Source organism: Bombus bifarius, unplaced genomic scaffold (genome assembly GCF_011952205.1).
Source record: "Bombus bifarius isolate JDL3187 unplaced genomic scaffold, Bbif_JDL3187 scf7180000008165, whole genome shotgun sequence".
In the NCBI taxonomy this organism is placed as follows: domain Eukaryota; kingdom Metazoa; phylum Arthropoda; class Insecta; order Hymenoptera; family Apidae; genus Bombus; species Bombus bifarius.
In genome coordinates this window covers 1,259,887-1,279,108 of record NW_022884487.1, presented here as the reverse complement: position 1 = coordinate 1,279,108, position 19,222 = coordinate 1,259,887, and the positions used below count along the sequence as shown (strand labels likewise).

Sequence of the window (19,222 nt, the reverse complement as noted above, 5' to 3'; positions counted from 1 at the left end):
ATTAGCCTGTCTACGTATTGGACAGTTTTTTTGGTCCGTCGTTTGCTGTTGAAACGGTCGTCCGCTGCGACGGAATTTTATTGTAGAAACACGATGCCGTTAAGCGGTTTACTTTTTTTCTTTTTCTTCCAATTTTTTAAACCAGTACGAATTTGTAGAACCTGCGCAGACTTTTTACGAAACCGGCTCGTAAATAAATAGATGTACGTGCAGCAATCTATGGTTGCATAATTTCGCGTGATTCGAATTATTCCCGAAGCGTGGAAATTTCAGCGTGACAGGGTGCGCTATAGGGGATTTCGCCTAGTGGAATACAAAGTGGTACCATTACATTTCTACATACTACTTTGTTCCTTCCCAGCTGTATTACCATAATCATCGACGCATGGATACATTGCTACACAAATACTTGGGTTTTGTTTGTTTAAAGCGGTATCTTCATGAAAGTCACGTCATTCCTTTCCGAATACCCCATACCAGGAGCGAAATCGTCCCGTGTATCGTTCCTTTTCTTTTATACTCGTTTACACGCGGTTCGAACGTAACGTTTTTATCCTTTCCGTCGAGAGCAGTTTACCGATCGTACGATCGGGATTCTGAAAAAAAGGCTTCACCGGCTTTCCGTTTCTCTGCTTGGTGTTCGTCGTGTTTCTGTAACAAGTCACGGGAGAAAAAAAACAAAGTATACATCGCCATCGACGTGACTTCCAAATGGAGGGGGAGAGTAGGGGAAGTATCGAAAGCAAGACGAGAAGTCTCGATGCGATTGGATCGTGTGAACCAGCCACTCTCGATTGCCTCTTTCATTCTTCCTTCCCCTTCGCCCCTTTTGGTCCGATGTGTCTCGCCTTTTTTTCATCCTCTTTTTATCCTTTTTGTCCCCTGCTTACATTGCAACGCTCGCCGCATTTCGTGGCACTTACACCTTCTCGACTCTGTGAACGTTGCCGGTGAATTCAGCGATTTCTAAACGGCCATTCTTTATTTTACTCCATCTTCTGTATACCTGTGTTAGCTTAAAAATTGTTTGCGCTATGATCAAACCATGATATTATTCCAACTATTGATTTTTTATTTCGCTTGAAGTATTAAATTAATTTGTAAATAATTTGATTTCTTTAATATGTACATCGCACGTATAGTTGCCAGAATATAGTATACCACTTTTCTTTTAAATTCTCTGATCTCATCATCCCTTACCCAAGTTTCAGTCTGTGATATTTTGCTATCAGAAAGACCACATTAAACTGGATAACTTGATATAACACATTTGAATCGTACAATATGGCCAGTATTAATCAACCACTGCTTAATAAAATTATACAATAGCTGTTGCGAATTTTTAGGTCAATTCATTAAAATATACATATATATTAAGCAACGAGTTACATCTGTCTTATACGCATGCGCAATAATCCAGTATCCAAATTCGAATCCCGTAACCACAAGTACGGAAAGAAACCATATTCCATCACGGCGACCTATTTTTTTCACGAAGGACCCCAGTTCCCGGTTGTACCGTGACATTTGCCGTTCCCCGTTGTTTTATTCGTAGGTGCACGCCGCGTACGTGCCTGGCGGGTTTTAAAGCGACGGCCACGAGCCAAGGTGAAAATGCACCGGCATGCGAACCCCAGTCGAAAGTTTATATCCTGAACGTTAAGTGGGTGTATTACGTGAGTCGAATACGAGCGTCATGGATGATTTACAGAGATGAATCCCGTTTGATGGAAGACACTAGGCTGCGCAAGGAGGCTTCTCGATCGTCGCTGGGTTGGCGCCTGCCAAGTCAGCGGCGCGCGCAACCTAGCCTTCATAGTTCCCACGTGCTCCATAAGTCCGGTTCTCACGGGAAACCCGTGGAATCTGGAGGCGATCTGTCGCGCTCGCGATTCTGCGATTACGATTTACCGACGCGTCTCCCCCATCGTTAATTCGTTGTTATTAGACCGTTCAAAGGCGGTTCAAAAGGAATCATCGCCAGATCCTACCTCTTTTTTTCACGTTCTCGCGCGCGTGAAACCGGTTACAGATTTTATTCACGGGATCCCGTGATTTATTACCGATACCCTTACGGGAGAAGCAACAGATCTGACTGTAAAAATCCGATTTTTTGCTTACCTCGACTATATCGACGCTTCGAGATTTTGCGATTTTTTTTTCAAATCTTCTCCCGTAGCTTGTGTCCTCGTGTAAATTGAACCGTTTTGAATTATTCAAACGGCCCGATAAGCATCGTGGTATTCTAGGTCGGTAATATGGGATTTCTGGTTTTCGAATTTCGTAAAGATGACCGTTACGAAATACGCCGAGAATCGTGCGTAAGGGAATCGTTTAAACACTTCCACTTGTTGCATCATTCGAACGATGTTTTCCGAGTTCTCTGTCGCGCGTTGTAGTTTTCCGAAGCAGAATCGTGACACATGGTTAAATCACGTTCAAAATCATAGTTTCTTGGTAGGCCTTAATGATCAAAGCCATGTTATCGGAACCTGCTGAATGTTACTCAAATGAGCGGCTGCTTCGGATTGGCTGTTAGTTATCTTTCATCTGCAACGAGATCACCAGAACTCTGAGCAAACAGGCTTCCTTAGAACCTTGAGAGCGAAGCCTGCAGCGATGTGCTTTCCCGTGGAATTCTGCGTAACTTCGTTAATACATGACTGAGCGCTGGTGCACGGATCGCCTGGAATTCGTTCTGCGATTTTTCCACCAGGAAAAATACCAGAAAATATCGCACCATTATTTGTCACGTTCACCAATATTTTCTATAGTACACAAATTTGCACAAGATAGTAGACTATCGGATCGAATGTTTCTATATTAATTAAGCTAAGAAACTTTGAACTAAAAATTTTGAACTATTAGGTAGTTTCTAAAACTAGAACTGTCAAATTTTTAAACTTTCTAACTTAAAGTTTCTATATTAATTAAGCTAAGGAATTTTGAACTAAAAATTTTGAACTATCAGGTAGTTTCTAAAACTAGAACTGTCAAATTTTTAAACTTTCTAACTTAAAGTTTCTATATTAATTAAGCTAAGGAATTTTGAACTAAAAATTTTGAACTATTAGGTAGTTTCTAAAACTAGAACTGTCAAATTTTTAAACTTTCTAACTTAAAGTTTCTATATTAATTAAGCTAAGAAATTTTGAACTAAAAATTTTGAACTATTAGGTAGTTTCTAAAACTAGAACTCTCAAATTTTTAAACTTTCTAACTTAAAGTTTCTATATTAATTAAGCTAAGAAATTTTGAACTAAAAATTTTGAACTATCAGGTAGTTTCTAAAACTAGAACTGTCAAATTTTTAAACTTTCTAACTTAAAGTTTCTATATTAATTAAGCTAAGGAATTTTGAACTAAAAATTTTGAACTATCAGGTAGTTTCTAAAACTAGAACTGTCAAATTTTTAAACTTTACAATTTTCTAATTTCAAACTTTCGAACGTTAGATTTCCACATTTCTCAAACATCAAGCGTCAAATTTTTATATTTCAAATTATCAGATCTTCGAATCTGTCAATTTCAAATACTCGTATAGAAAAACCTATAATCTTCCATAACTATAAATCTCAGAGTAAAATTACATAATCCAAGACGCGGATGAGAATTTGTGAAAAGTTTGTTCAGAAAAGCGGCGAACCGTCCAGAGACGAATCCTTCGGCGGAATTTCTCGCAGCTTCTTCTAATTCTCGGTAGCAATCGATTGCCGTTCCAATTCAATTGGATGAACGTTCTTCAGGCCGCGGAGCGGAATGTATTATTCATCGTCGCGTTTCCCAGCGCGTCTGCCTTCGCGCCGTTGAACCTACTACAGAAACAGGAGGAAAACTACTATTACCACTACATAGCCGCCGTTGTGCATCGCCCAATGATTTCTTGTCATCTCGCAGACGTGGTGTTTCCTACTGTGAAACGAATTCAGAGTAATTTTCCCCGACGCCTCAAGGCGTTGTTTTTCCACTGGCGGGAAAAAAGTTCTACCCACTGAACGTTGTCACATTAACCCAATATCTATCCGCCACGTAGCAATAAGCTTATGCCGAGTCTGCAACTGGAACGATTATGTGTCATTACCACGTGTTTTTTTCCCCCCTCGTACATATTCTTTTTCTTTTTGCCTCTTTCCGCTGTACAAATTGACAGTTGATTAATAGACACTTTGGTGTTAACAGCTAGAAATTCGAGTAATTCCATGTTTTCATAACGGTTAGTAATGATGTACGGTAGCACTCATATTTATTTCATTCGATAGAACGGGTATTGGTTTAGCGCGGTCGTATAATTTGATTTGTCGAATGTGTCTATTAATACCAAAGCGGCATGGAATTATAAAGTATGGCAGAATTTATTCATACGCTATTCCGTTCTTTCCGTTTAAATTGCAAATATCGATTCCTTTTATTACGGTCTATCAAACACGACGTTTACTAATTACTCATATTTTATCATGGCGTACATTGTTGAACAATCTCGACGAATCGCGATAGAGAGATTTGCTTCGTTTCTTAGTTATTTATTTGTCTCTTTTATTCCCTAGATACGTATATAGATATAGTACTATACTACTGTATAGATATAGTATATAGATATAGATTAACTAACCTATGTTATAACAGTCTCATATAGACTAGAATGTGGGATACATAGTCGAGCAGCAATAAAACATATTCCTCCACTAACCTATATGATATGCAGCACAAAATACCCATGATATTATCGACCGAGTTTCGGTTGTCTTCAAAGTATGTTGTTTGTTGTGGATTCGCATGAAACTGGATAAACTTTGGTGAGATCTTCTGGTCTGAGTCAGGCACCGATTTTAGCTCGTGTATCAGCATCCCTCGGACGAGATATGGTGGCCTGCATGAACACCGAACAAATGAAACGGGGGAGTGGACGGTGGAAAAGCGACTCAATCGGTCAGTTTTCTTGGCTCGAGAATTGACACGTGCCAGCGTGAGCTTGACAGCAGTACGAATGAGCCACTCGCCGACAGCGGATCACCCGTTGGACAGATTTGATTTAAGTCAGCCTTAAAGCCTGGCGTTCTTCCAATACTGTTAATTCAATACAATGTCCGTGCGTGGCGAACTTTTCATTTCGTCATAGTGAAAACTGCCCAAGAAGAGACGTCAAGACGAATATCTTCTATAATACGCATGCGAAAATTTCACAAAATTTCTGCAAATGTTTCTCTCGTCAAAAATTCGTCGAAGTTTCGATCGGTTTCTTAAACGATAATTTATATAAAAGTCAATTATTTAAAAAGACCGAGTTTTAAGGATTCTAATAATCTAAAGATTTATCTATTTATCTTGGAAGTAAATTTTCCTTACTTCCGCCAAAGATGTTAATTTTGTTTCTGAGACAATAATTGAGATCATGCGAATGGATATGCGAATTATTTAAAAGATTTGGAAGATTTGAATAATCCAGAGATATCGACGTATTCGTTTTAGAGCAAATTTTCGTTCCAGTTTTATGTAAAATCATTTTATTGCAAGGGACACTGAACTTTATTTTAACGACACCCTGTACAATCGGTGAAACTAAGAACGTTCTCCTTTGGCACTTGCAAGTATGCGATAAACTACTGCGTATAGTGTCATCGACGCATTTCCGCGCACGTTATTTAATCCAACGTAGTCTAGCACGTGCAACAAGAATCCTTTTGGCGCCGGAAACGTAAAAGTCGTAAGCTAACTTAATACGTTATCTGTGACAGTCGCAGACTGGCAACGCGAAAAGTGATCTCCACTGGTGTGTCGTAGCGCCGCAGAACTTAAGATATGTTTAGAAAGATCAGTCACATTGGCATGCTAAAAATAGTCACCATAATCTTCTGCTCTTATTTAAATAGATCACTCAGTTCAAAGGTGGTTTCGTTTCAATTTTGTTTCCTTCAAACATCGTTAGATTCGCAACTATGATTCACAGCTACGATAATAGCATTGTGCAGAAGATGTTCACTCGTTTACTTTTTTTCCTTCAAATTAATTCTGTTTGCGTCGATATGGCGATTTACCAATGACCTAAATGTCCCTGTTCAGTCAAAGCCAATCGCTACCAAGACTACTATTTACAGATTACTACATTCTTTATAGTCATTCTCCTGGGACACCTTGTATTCCCTCTATGAAAGCGAAAAACATGCAACGGCAGTATCCACCATTTTTCAAATGTCTACTTAGCCATCCATGCTCTATGTTTGGTATCCTTCCATTTCGGATCGTGTAACCATAACCTATACTAACGCCGGTTCATACTTCATAAATAAATTAAATATCGTGTATCAATAGAAATCAGTGAAAGGACCTTGGCTTAAAGATTCTTAAGATGTCAACTTAAAAATCTCTTTCGATTTCATCCATTCTGCACCCGACATCGCATTCAATAACATTGGCGATCAGCGAGAAATGACGATTCCTCGTACGGTTACTTCGCACATATACCTACATACCAGGCATACGATCAGCCATGCATATAAGTTTGCGAGGCGTAGGTATGCTTATCAGCGCAAACCGATGGTGGGATCGGCCGAAAGGCTTGGCCAATACAAATGCATCGCATTACGCGTGCACTGACTTGAGCTGCAGCCGCAAGGTCGGCATTTCTGACGCGCGCATGACATCACGTAGGCGTGCACGATGGAATATATCGTCTCCGCGTATAATATACCATCGACGCGTTCGTCTATTTACCGCCTCGTACGATTGTTACGTTGCACCCTAGAGTTAGGGTTAAGTTATACGAGTCGGTTGAATATCTGAGCGAAGCTAAGTTAATTTGCCGAATAATTCAGGAAATTTGGCGAGGAAGAATTTTTAAGCGATCTACATTTCCAGACAGACTATTTAACTCGTTATTAGCGACAACTATGTTAGACGATTGAATTTATCGTGTGCTTACATTGTTAGCTTGACGAGGGCATCTATTCGTTAGAGACTCATTGTACTCGTAATTCATTTTGTTGTTTGTTCTATTAGTGCTTAAATACCTCCTCGTTGACGCAATAAGCTTTTCTCTTGTTGAACCTAAAGTAAAGGATATTTTCTCGTATCGCCGTTATCGTATTACGTACAGATGGCGTCTTGTTGTATACGACAAATTTGATTACTCTGTGCAAAGTTCAAGATCGAATTTGGAGACGTTGAATCTGTAAATCAAATAACAATATGATTTCTTCCTCTGCTTCGACGTATATCTTGTTCCTGTGGCTCAATTTTTACTGGACAAGACACCTGTATTTTTGACTAAACGGTTCTGGTCCTTTCGAAAGTGGCGCCATCATTCGCCATTTTTCAATAGCGACCGAGTCATCGTTAGATCGGAACGAGATTTGAATTGCGACCTGTAATGCATGAGGTATAGAAATGGAAATCGTGAGTTGTAAGGCTTACAATTAGTTAAGGTCCACTTCGTTGGTACGATGCAAATTATTCGTTCTTGATAGGGCGACACACAATTGACCGTCTCCAAAGCCTGATTGACACTGACAGTCTGCTTGTGGTACGATCTCAATCCATTCGAATATTAATCGTTGCCATTCGAATGGAATAAGGCTTGATTCGCAACGATACTCTGCGGTCCAATCGATTACTCAATACCGTAGGGAGATAAAGCCTGATTTACAATGATGCTCTAGTCACGGACGTGTATAAGCTTGATTCAATATGGTTTGTCGTGCCTTCCCGCCGATCCATAGCGATGATTTACATTCACGATCCGTTCGTGGTGAGGTTATAATCTGAGTATCAAGAGTTGAGAGATTTTCTTCTTTCTTATCGTTTTTTAAAACGAACAAGAATTGTATGGTGTAGCGATACGGTGAATGGATATGGCAGTATAAATCAAACTTAACCTCTTCGTTGCATCCCATCACTCGTGCCCGTACTATTTCTTCTTCTTCTTCTTGTTATGTACGACTTTCTATTTATATTTTCAACAAGATCTGCAGAATAAAAGTATGGCTGGTATAAAAGTACGACCATAAATTTGAAATACTCTAGTCGGATACTATAGTACTAGATATTAAATTTCTATTATTTTCTAACCTTCGATACTTGCACTATTCTTTTTGAAATAAAAATTATGTTGCCGTATTACTTGTAAAAATACATTCTTTCGTGCAGTTTCTCTACGTCATTTGTACCACGCAATTTCATACCCTTAAGCAGTCGCTTTAATCATGCTAACAATTCGTCTGTAACGGAACCCAGTAACGAACAATTGTCGGGCCCTGTTAATTACTTTGCCTCTGAAATAATACGCTAAAAATGGTAACGGGCGCGGTGGTTGCTCGATGGTTTGTGTAACGAATGATAATAATCTCATCGCACAGGAAATTAACAGCGGCGGCGCACGTGTCCGAAAATACAACGCAGCAAAGATAACATCAGAAGAGTAATCACGCCGGTAACCCCGTGCTCGTTTGTTTCCATCAATTTCAGGCGACCGTAGGGTCATCGGAGGTTCACATACCACTTACTCCCCTGAGTCACTTAATAATATCTTTGGTATTTTTACTGACCGACCTCACACGGTAATTCTTCGTTACCGCCGTAGTCATTTGTTGATGGATTTTGCGACGCGTATATGACGGGTCCATCGTCATCTGTTGCTTCGACGTCGAAGAAACAGTGATGGGACTGATACGATACATATCCGTAATGTTCAAGCAATTTGATATTTACAGTAGCTTACGAAAATACACTGTATAAATATACAGTGTGTCTTATATACAGGGTGGTTGGTAACTGATGGTACAAGCTGAAAGGGGGTGATTCTACGCGAAAAAAGAAGTCGAAAATATAGAATACAAATTTTTCGTTCGAGGCTTTGTTTTCGAGAAAATCGACTTTGAATTTTCGCTCGGTACGCGTGCACTTTATCGCGTCTCGTTATAACGGATCTCACTGTAGATCGTTGTCTCGATGGAAAAATTAAAAAAAAAAATTTTATTCTACATTTTCCACTTCTTTTTTCGCGTAGAATCACCAGTTACTAACTACCCTGTATAACATTAACATTATCACTGTAATCAAATCCGACTATCGTGATTGTATTGGTAAGGTTTAGTCTAGTCCGAACTGACAGACAACTGCTCGCAGACAATCTACATACGTTCTCAGCGAACAATCCGCAGATAAACGGATATAAAATACAAACCCAGAGATAAGTAGCTACGTATATGTACATATTGGTCGATTATAGAAGAGGCAATGACTATGGGCAAATTAGATGTGGACCTACAAAATTGCGGACTGTCTTCGATCAGTCTGAAGTAGGCTTTTGAGATAAGTGCGTACGCAGTTCAGTGACTTTCCCAGTTCGGATCATCTGACTCTCCAATCTTTTTTGACGAAATAATGAAAATTTAAGAAATTCAATGTCTTTTCAGTTCAGTCCATTTAATGTTCAAAATTAGTCAAAAGGATCAGAGCCAACAATGTTGTTCGTAAGTTGGTATCGATACGTATCGATGGAGTATATCGGTCCCAACACTACAAACAAAACATAGAAGGGGAAAGGAGAAGTAACGATCCGTTCGTCTTTCCGACTTTTTGCACACAGCGACGCTGCATCGCGCCTGGTTCGCTCGACTCGTGGTCTCTTGTGTGTGTGCGCGCGCGCACGCTCTTACAGTCGCTATAAAGAGAGAGGAACGCGTGACGGCTAAATCCTTCGCGATCATTCGAGTTATTTAACTGTGGCGCGACAGATGTGCGCGGAGGAAAGGAGAAGGCGAGTATGTATTAACAGTGACTTTAAAGCGCGATGAGTGACGAGGCCGGTTTGCGTCCCAACGGGGAAGAAATTATGAGGAATCCCGAGTCGGCGCCCCGCTTTTACGCATCTGGGAGGCCAAGAGTCGTCGGGGCATCTCTCTCTAACTGCGCCTCTGCCTCTCTCTTCTTTCTCTGTCTGCTCGTGACTTCTCTATTTCCCGCCTCCTGCGTGACGCGTTCCTTTTCTGCCTCGACTCGATCGTGGTGCCGTCGCGTGAATGACCGAGTGCCGCGTCTTTGAATTTTTCGCTGCGCACGTACACGACGTGATGGCACACACGATTGAATCCCGACGGGGACCCTCTACAGGGGTTGCGGTATCTTTATGCTAAACATGGAAACGCTACAATCTTGATTTTAATAGTTCTGGAATTGTAATTTATTGAAATTAATTGAAATGAAAACATTGATAAAATTGAAGTTTTAGCGAGATGTTATTAATCTTCAGGCGTTGGAGGTTAGGTCAGTTCTGACGCATGCAGACATTTTACGTTTCATACTTTCTAACCTACTTTTCTTTTGTTCTTGTGTATTATTTTAAAGGCGTGGCGAGGTGCCTTTATGGTACACATAATAAAGTTCGAATCTTGTTTTTCATAGTTTAGATTGTAATTAATGATTGAAATTAAGATGTTGGTAATTGAAGTCCCAGTCGACGTTGGTAATCCTTTTACTAATGTATCAATAGAAATACTTCTCTTCTAATCTCCTTACAAAGAATATATAATGCACTAAAATTAGCGTCAGTTTTACCGTAAATATATACATTTATTGTTTTACTAGCTAATAATATTTTAAAGTATAGTGTTGCTTATGCACAATTGCAGAGAGTGGAAGAGTTGATTGAGGTTAGGATAGATTACTTTACAGAAGGCATTGTTCAACTTCTAAGTTCAAAAGACACTAGTCTTAATAAACTTTTTAAATACAGATTATTTATGATATAAAATAGTGCATTTCGATTACCGTAGAGCAGATGTTATAATTAAAGACAAGACTTTGGCTTAAAATTGGCAAATAATCGATAATTAATTCTGATTATGCAAGAGAACGTTAATGACGTGCGAGACGCGTTTAATTTCAGGGAAGAGAGCATGAAGCAACGTCGACCGAGTAATTTTCGAGTCACGAAACTGGCTTCGCGTTTGCAAGAAATTACGAAGAATTCCCGATCGCACGTTTGATTTGTACATCTGGCAGGCGTTCTATCGCTTCGTTTTGCTTTCCTTGCCGTGCTATTTATTCCTTCCGCCGTCCGGTTAGCTTTTTCTTCGTAGACCTTGCTCCTGCTCTTTCCACAGCTCCTCATTAATTGAATCGCTCAATTTCAACCGCGATTGGCCTGCATTTATCGTCGCGCGTTCACACTCTGATCGACCTACGAACAAGCTCGGATGATTCAGACCTGAAGCATTCGTGAAATCGTTAACAGAATACAGTCACCGGTTCTTCGTTAATTAAATTACTCAATTTGAATCCTGAATTGTGTTTATAACATTTATTATCTATCTTATAATTGGAGGTTGCTTCTGCTCACGTGCGTATGCTCTGAATGACGTCAATTAAGGTGCACACTGTTGCAACTTGTTGCCAAGATTAGATATTGTTTTATATAAAATGAATAATTGAAAATTGATCCTAATTATATCGCATTCCTTTTTCTGAAAGTTATTAATGTATGCTTTTATTATTGAAGAGGTTAGTATATTTTTAAGGACTCATTATTTGTAACTTGGCATACATTCAACTTACTATTAGCGAAGAGAGAGGAACGAGGCTGTTATTAGAATTATTATGTATATAAATTGTGAAAGTAATTCGGGAATAATTCCGTGGTAAGATAGACAGCCTCGGCATTCCGGAAATGTAACCACTCTATTGCGTCCACTGAAAGGGTTAATGGTGCCTCCGCGAGTAACAACTACCAACAGTTGACGTATATATAACCTGTATACATGAAACGGTATGTTAACGTTAACGACTTAATAGTATTAACTTAATAGAATTACCATCTATCAACGTACGTATTGTTGAGATCGAGGTTGCAAGTGCCCTCTAAATATTATACATTTTTTCAGTGAGACTATGGCGAACTGTGTTGTATATATATATGATGTCTTTCCAAAATTCTTTACAAAACTTATTCAGAAGACACGATAGATGAATTATATACCTTAGAATTTAGTAAAAATCACTTAAAGAAATTCATTATCAAGAAAATTGACAAATTTTCATTTAGAAATATTTGATAGAACTCGACAACCATATTGTGTAACAGTGCTCCTCCTTAAAAAAATCTCCCCTTACAGAAAAGTAGATTCTAGATTGGTGTCGTTTTCTTCTCCCGCTGCATTCCCCAAACCTTATCAGTTATCATGATCGGCGCTTCGCTGGAAATAGTTTTACGGTATAGCACGGTATTCGTTCCTTCCATCTTTCTTCCTTTTTCCTTTTCTTTGTTCCTTATAGCAAGCTCAAAAGCGGATTCCGAGGACATACGTTAGTGTCTGCCGAGTATTCCAGAACAGAGTGTCGGCGCCTAGAAGCCAGAGCATTTATCCATTGGGTCCCACAAAACATGTCTCCGGGTGCGTGCATTATATGAAAGGTACGATATACATAGCACGTACGACAAGTAGTAGGGGTAGTGCAGTGGCCCGTGCCGCCTGAAATACACGGACAACCGACTCTCTGGCACTCGACTCCATTCTGAGTGTGGCAGCACACCGAGCAACTCTCCCCTAACACCCGCGCCTCCTTCCTCACCCCTCTTCTGTTTCGGCCGCTTGCTCTTCAAACGCATCTTCTTGTTGCTCCCTGCACTTCCCCTGTATTGCTCTTCCCTCTTTCGTCTCGTTCCATACTTCTACCTCTTCTGTCTTCGAGAGCTCTTTACACTTCGATAGTGTCCGTGGTTTTCTCGTTCTGCTCTACCATGATGTTCTCATTGTTTGATAACAGCTGCAATAATCATAATATTGATCATTTTGTATGGTCGACTGTTCGCTTCGTTAAGTTTCTATATTCTTAAGTACCACTAATTAGTTTGTTATTTACCTACGACAATTATTTAAATAGGTACACAGGTAATAATGATGGACACGGAGGTTAGTTATCTCTACTGTCTTAAAGAATAACATTCAACGGTCGATGACTCTTCTTTTGTAATTCTCCTACATGTAAAATATGCAATCGTTTGTTTTATGTATCATGAATTTTGTAGAAAGAGACATAGAGCGGCTACAAAAAGTACTTGTACAGCACATTGTCTTTATTATAGCAGCTACATATATATTCTAATTAATTAATTTCAAGTATATTGAATTTTTCATCATTTAGTAGTACTTTCATATGACTGCAAAAATTTGCTGAACAGCAAAAATGGAATATAGAATCTGATTAAAAACCGCTTTAGTGGAAAATAAGAATCTGTACAAATACTCTTCGTAGTTGCTGCATATTTAAGTTTTGTAATGAACAGATTGCAAAAATTTGATGACACTTTCACTTTCAAGTAGATGCAGCCACAAATGGTCAGTTTCCAAACGCGTGATGTCCGAGTGATTCATCTAATACTGTATCTGCAAACTATGAATTATGTGTTGAATGACTTTTTCGTAATTAAACATTTTAAAACACTATATGGTGATACAACCGTTGTTTTCTATCTCATTCTCATCTCCATCAGATCCCGCAGAACTCCGTCGAGCGAAACAGTGAATTACGCGAGCGACATTACTCGTTTGATCGTTTTTTGTCGCCCTCTCGCGGTCGTTTCGTTTTGCCTGTCTCTTCGCCCCTTCTACAATAACGCTCGGTCATATCGAGAGAGACAGACGACCGAGGTTTCGACTAAACGCGAGAGACCCTTGACGAATGGTTTCAACGCTTTCTTACCGCATCGTCGTATTCTTTACGAGATCGTTTCTGGTCGTGCACCGACCGGTTACGTGGCCCCTTCCATTTGGCACGCGTTATTCGCGCGCACGATACACATCATTCGCCTCTTACGCTATCGTGATGTAGATTATTACGAGATTTATCGAGTCTGTGTTTTCAAGTTATAATTTACATGCACTTCCTTTAAAATTATGTTTTGCATTGTTTATGAAAGTTTTAAATATGTAACAACCTCGAGAGTCAAAATAGGACGGTACTATCTATTAGTGGCGATATGTTAAATTTAAATAATTTAAATAAAGGTAATTTGGATCTGATCCTGAACTACGTATGTACATGTGTCTACTGTCAATTTTATCTCTCGTGTAAGAATCAGTGTGTATTCTCGCGAATTGTGCACAAGTTTACGCAAAATGGAAAAAGTGATTTTGTAACGAATATCTGTTCATATACGCACTCGTTTCTTCAAATTGAGAATAGAATATTCAAAATTTTCCTCCAGAAAAGTTTATTTTTTCACGAATCTTCTTATCTTCTTTCTCTTTTCGTCTTTTCTTTTTCGGACGAGAGAAACTCCGATAGCTAGTTGAAAGTTATCACGCAGCCGAGTACAGCGATAGCTGTTCTTTTTGGTTTACTGGAAATATTTTCATCGTGAGGGTTTCGAAGAAGACGGCGAGAAAGCGAGAGCGAATTTAAAATTTCGCCGTGTCTCATTCCGCGAACGAGGGCGAGAACGACGAGCGTCGATGTACGCGACGAGCACCGGATATCGTACGTTAGGTTCGCGATTCTGTGTGCGTGTGAATGCACGGAATCGATGTGATTCACGGCCGATGTGATGCGTGGGTGCAACGAGTACGGTGGTTCGAATGAATAGCAAGTGTATGGTTAAAAAATAAACAGAGTAAGATGAAATGTGAATAATATTTGCTAGTACGTTTATCCTGTACTGATCTGTTATACATCATTCCTAACCTCTATAGATCAACGGTATCTTGTGTTCTAATAAACTTTAAAAAATTCAATTTTCGACTTATACAGAATTTCAATTCGCAACGGCTCAATAAATAACAGGTTGGTAGAATGAAGGTGCGTAAGTGTGTTAGGTTAGGAAGATTGCGTTTCCATGAAACCGGAGACACTCCTCGAGATTAAGTTATCCGAACGCTAGAAATTCTGGAAGCACGCAAGGATCAGCAGAACGCTGCAGTTGCGCGCGCACACCGATTCTTCGTACGGTTCCCGCTCGATTTCTCTTCACGGTTGTGCGTGGAGCGGGTGGTAACGGTGAGTGATCGTGCACGACGGCCGCGATGCCTCTGAGAATCCTTTAATTTCGCGGTTCGTTAGGAAAATCATCATTGAAAACCGACATGACACATTATGTATCTCACTCACGCAGTTCTCAACTGTGCTCATATACGTACAAGTATATGCGAGCTTACGCGCAAACTATATAATTTATTCATATTTATACCATGAATATTTCTTAAAATGACCATACTATAATATCTTATTTATGATTGGTAGAGAACCATAGAAAAATAAGGAAAATGGAGAAAGGTGAAGTGCCAGTTACAGTCGGGAGCAGTCAGTGTAGATGCAGTATGGAGGGGAGAAAGATGGCGAGAGTAAGAGGAAAGAAACGAGAAAGTCCGTAAAAGGAATCTGAACGGAGGTGGAAATGAATATAAGGGAAAAAGGGGTGGAGACTCGTGGAAAAATGATAGGGGAACTGTTGAGTTGTAATAGTAATTGTAAAAGTTGAGGGGGATCAGAGGTGGAGGTGAAAGGAGGAGACGAGTTAGCATGATCAGTGAGCAGATAGGTAAGACTGATCTCAGCCGTGACGACAAATACGGTCATAATTACGCGTGTAAGGAAGTATAACAACGGACCTGCCTCTTTTCTCTTGGAAGAGGTTTGCCCATTTTCGGACAACCTGTGCTCAGTTGCTTTGCAGGGATATCGCACGAGGATTTTTCTGTCGGCTGAACGCTGGCCTCCGGCTGACTTATCGCGTCGCCCGATCTCTAGCAGGTTTCTGGCGCCACTAGTCACGCGAATTTCAATTATCACCATGCACTGATCTAATGCTATAGATATAACGCGTGTTCTGACTAACTGCCGTTTATAAAACGTTTGAATAAAACATTTGAGAATTGTTAACCCATATATTCGTAGGAATCTATATATTATCTATCTATATATAATTGTTTCGACGTATTCGTTAGAACGACAGTTTGTTAAAATATGGACTTACTAACCATAAAAGCCATAACCTAAAGGTGCATCCTCATAGAAACAACAATATATAATAAACAGCATATTTTGTTACTGGTAACTGGCGAGCGTAAAGGCACCTAGAGAAACAATAGGCAACAAATATCAGCAATTTCTTCAAGAAACATGGATTATCAGCGACAGATTTCTAATTATCGCGCCAGTGAGGGCACAGCTTAACGCTTATCGTGATTCAGCAGCCAATCGGACGTGTCAAGAACGTTCTAGCGATCTACTTTCATCTGAAGACTATTACAAATTTAATTACATTATAGAGCAAGAGAGAAGGAAGTATAAAAATAAATCGTAAATGTAAAATCTAATACGAGCCGCACCCACGATCATGCAAATCGACAATCAAACGTCCCACGCTTGCGTGAATCGGATCGACCCGAATATAAAACCTGCACAGTCAGCGTTAACGATCATCTTAATGTATCTTTCGAGCGCTGAACAAGTGGCAGGGGAACGACAGCATTGGCAGACAGCGACAGTACAGAATTTGATTCGGCTTTTACTATATATGGATGTAAGAATGCCCGTACGCAACATTCTGATGTATGTATCAGGGACAAACGATGACGACGTCGACGACGACGGCGACGTCGATCTGGACGACGTCTGTTGAAGGCGCTTTGGCGTGCTCTAGGATACACCAGACACCGCGTAATGCTTGGCGTAGTTGGTGAATGGCCCCTTGATCCAGATTTTTGTAGGGTGATTTTTGCACACTCAGGGCCACCTATATATAGCACTCGGCACTCGACATTGCATCGCCAGTTGCCGTCTCGACGACAGCGTACGGCCAGGAAAGAGAAGCGAGGAGAGGGAGTCTTCGCGTTTTGTCTTTTTTCGTCTTCTTCGTCTTTCCTTCATTCGTCCTTTCTTATTCCCCTCTCTCTTTCTCTTTTCATTCTACGTTTTCATTCTTCGTCCGAATTTTTTTTATATGTTGCGGTTAATTCCCCAATTTTTGTATGCTGGTGCAGTCAAAATCTGTCTTTTCACATACGTTTGTTTTGCAGTCTTATTGCTTTTTGTATTTGTACTTTCATTGTAATAAGTAAGTTGGATACCTTAGCCCGACCAACGAATCGTAGGTTGGTATGATTTGTTCTTGTTTAGTGTGTACGCAACCTATGAGCGCCTGATGCATTTCGACCTCTGCGCGTCGCATGGCGTGCGCCGAACTGTTTGTTTACGGGAAGTGGTTAGAGAGATCATTGACTCGTTTGTAGCTTCTCAGCGGGTATAGCGTGTCGTGTGGCGATCTTCCACTGAATAGGAACAGTGTTATCATTGACACTGTCTACTGACCTCCAATAAATCATGCATAAGAATTTTCAGTCTTAACCTATAATTGAAGTTTCATAGCTCTTTTCATTCCAGTACTATAACATTATTTTTTTAATTTCCAATGACACGGAAGAATAGAAATGCACTGTATGACCGAAAAATTACACAAAGTATTGCATACAGAATCACACATAAAATCACGTAGTAAAGGACATTAAATTAGGTATGCTCAACTCACTTGTATGTCACTTAGTGGAATTCTATCTTAGATCTCATTCTGAATCCTACTGTCAGACAAATAATAAGAATGTTTTAAAAATTACTGCACTGTAAAGCAAATATAAAAATCTGATAAATATCTTATCTTACTAAGATTTACTTTAATTTTTTATGTCCATGTTATTAATATAGAATCGTACATTGCGTACCGATCAAACCACGTCTCTACACTATTAAGAGCTATTTCTTCTACGTCTGTGGAGCGACAGTAACATATTTCTTCGCGCGCCCCTTGCAAAATCACACCATTTATCATAACTCTTGATGCGGCATTAACATTCCCGTTCTTGCGCTGCGCTGGAACTGTTCGGCACGGCCTGCTACGATCGACTAGCAATACATATTTCTGTCGCCTCACGCCCGGTTCTTATATCGTCCATGATGAAGGGCGCATCAGTGACTTGGTGACATATTTTTGCACACTTCAGTGCCTCTAATTGGAATTTCACACTTCTTTCGCTTATCGTGTTCGATGTCTCCTTATGACATCATTTAATCATGTGGGAAAAACTTATATTTGTGTTTTAAAGTTATTTCAAAAAGAAAAATACCGCAGGGTCACTGGCTGGCGGGGAACTCTCGACCTTTCACGTTACTCGTCGGCGTTTCCCTTCACGCGCACCGAAAGAGATTAATTGTGCTTCTAAAGCCGCCGGCAGATAGGATCACCTACAGCTTTGATCTTTCCTTGTTGTTCTACCACCTACGTTGATGGTTAGAAGAAACAGGGAAGATATTTTAAACAGGGATGAACGTGAAATTGAAAATTGAGATTATAATTTTCTTCTTCTTGTAATTTAAAACTTCGTTTTCTTGTGCCATGAAATTTCAAATATTTTCGTATTCGTAGTAGAGGACATAAATTTTTGCTTATATATATAGGATATTAGGAATTTCACGGATCACGTGACTCTAGAGGCCACTGTTGTAGTCGGCCGGTCAACTATGTCGCCGACCAATGGGATAAATTTATTCTGTATCAGTAGAAAACACCGGCTTTAAGTCGGCGTCGCCGCGGTACGAACAAAGCGGCATTGTTATATGCCCTCACGGCAGTAAAACATCGTTCGCTTATCAACCTGTAACACTCCTGTTCTCTCACCAGACGTATTTTAGGAGATATAGAAATGCGCGTGTGGAAGCATTGACGGAATCCGTGCTTAGTTTGGTGGGTAATGTGGGACGCGTTTCGAGTCACGTGACTGAATATACTTATAATCTAACCTTTTCGCTATCTGTTGAGAACTGCTATGATATTGTGTTTGTTTATGCGTATTACTAATATCTAGAAAAACTAACCCAATTTATTTAAATTCCTTATTTTTCCTATGTTCACTTTTCGTTATATTCTATATTATATCGATGTATTTCTGTTGAGATATGTATAATTTTCTGTGCTGGACTAGGTTAAATGCGTAGTAGAGATACTTGTATGTGAATATCAGTGTGCGGAAGTATGTGTGTCCGAAGCGTCTCGAAAACAAAGGAATGTAAACTCTTCAGTCGGTTAAGAGTCGGTTAACAGTCGGGTATAGAAGAAAGTGCCGAGACGCGTGCAAGTGTGTATCGATGAATATATAAGGAATCGTTCATGAAATAAATATTTCATTATTTTAATATTAATCCTCAGTATAAATTTAGTGTTCCTATAACATTATTTCGGCTT

General features: G+C 39.7%; 1 protein-coding gene and 1 long non-coding RNA gene across 5 annotated transcripts in view; one reads left to right on the top strand and one right to left on the bottom strand.

The window, feature by feature from the left end:
* LOC117208945 (dorsal-ventral patterning protein Sog) overlaps window positions 1-19,222 on the top strand; it is an 86,660-nt gene that overhangs the window by 29,549 nt on the left and 37,889 nt on the right. The window lies entirely within an intron of this gene.
* Window positions 9,542-12,586, bottom strand: LOC117208958. The gene is made up of 4 exons (XR_004487803.1): window positions 12,426-12,586; window positions 12,103-12,334; window positions 11,548-11,742; window positions 9,542-11,456 (listed from the first exon to the last, which is right to left on the bottom strand). It is a non-coding gene; the product is annotated as an uncharacterized LOC117208958 (long non-coding RNA).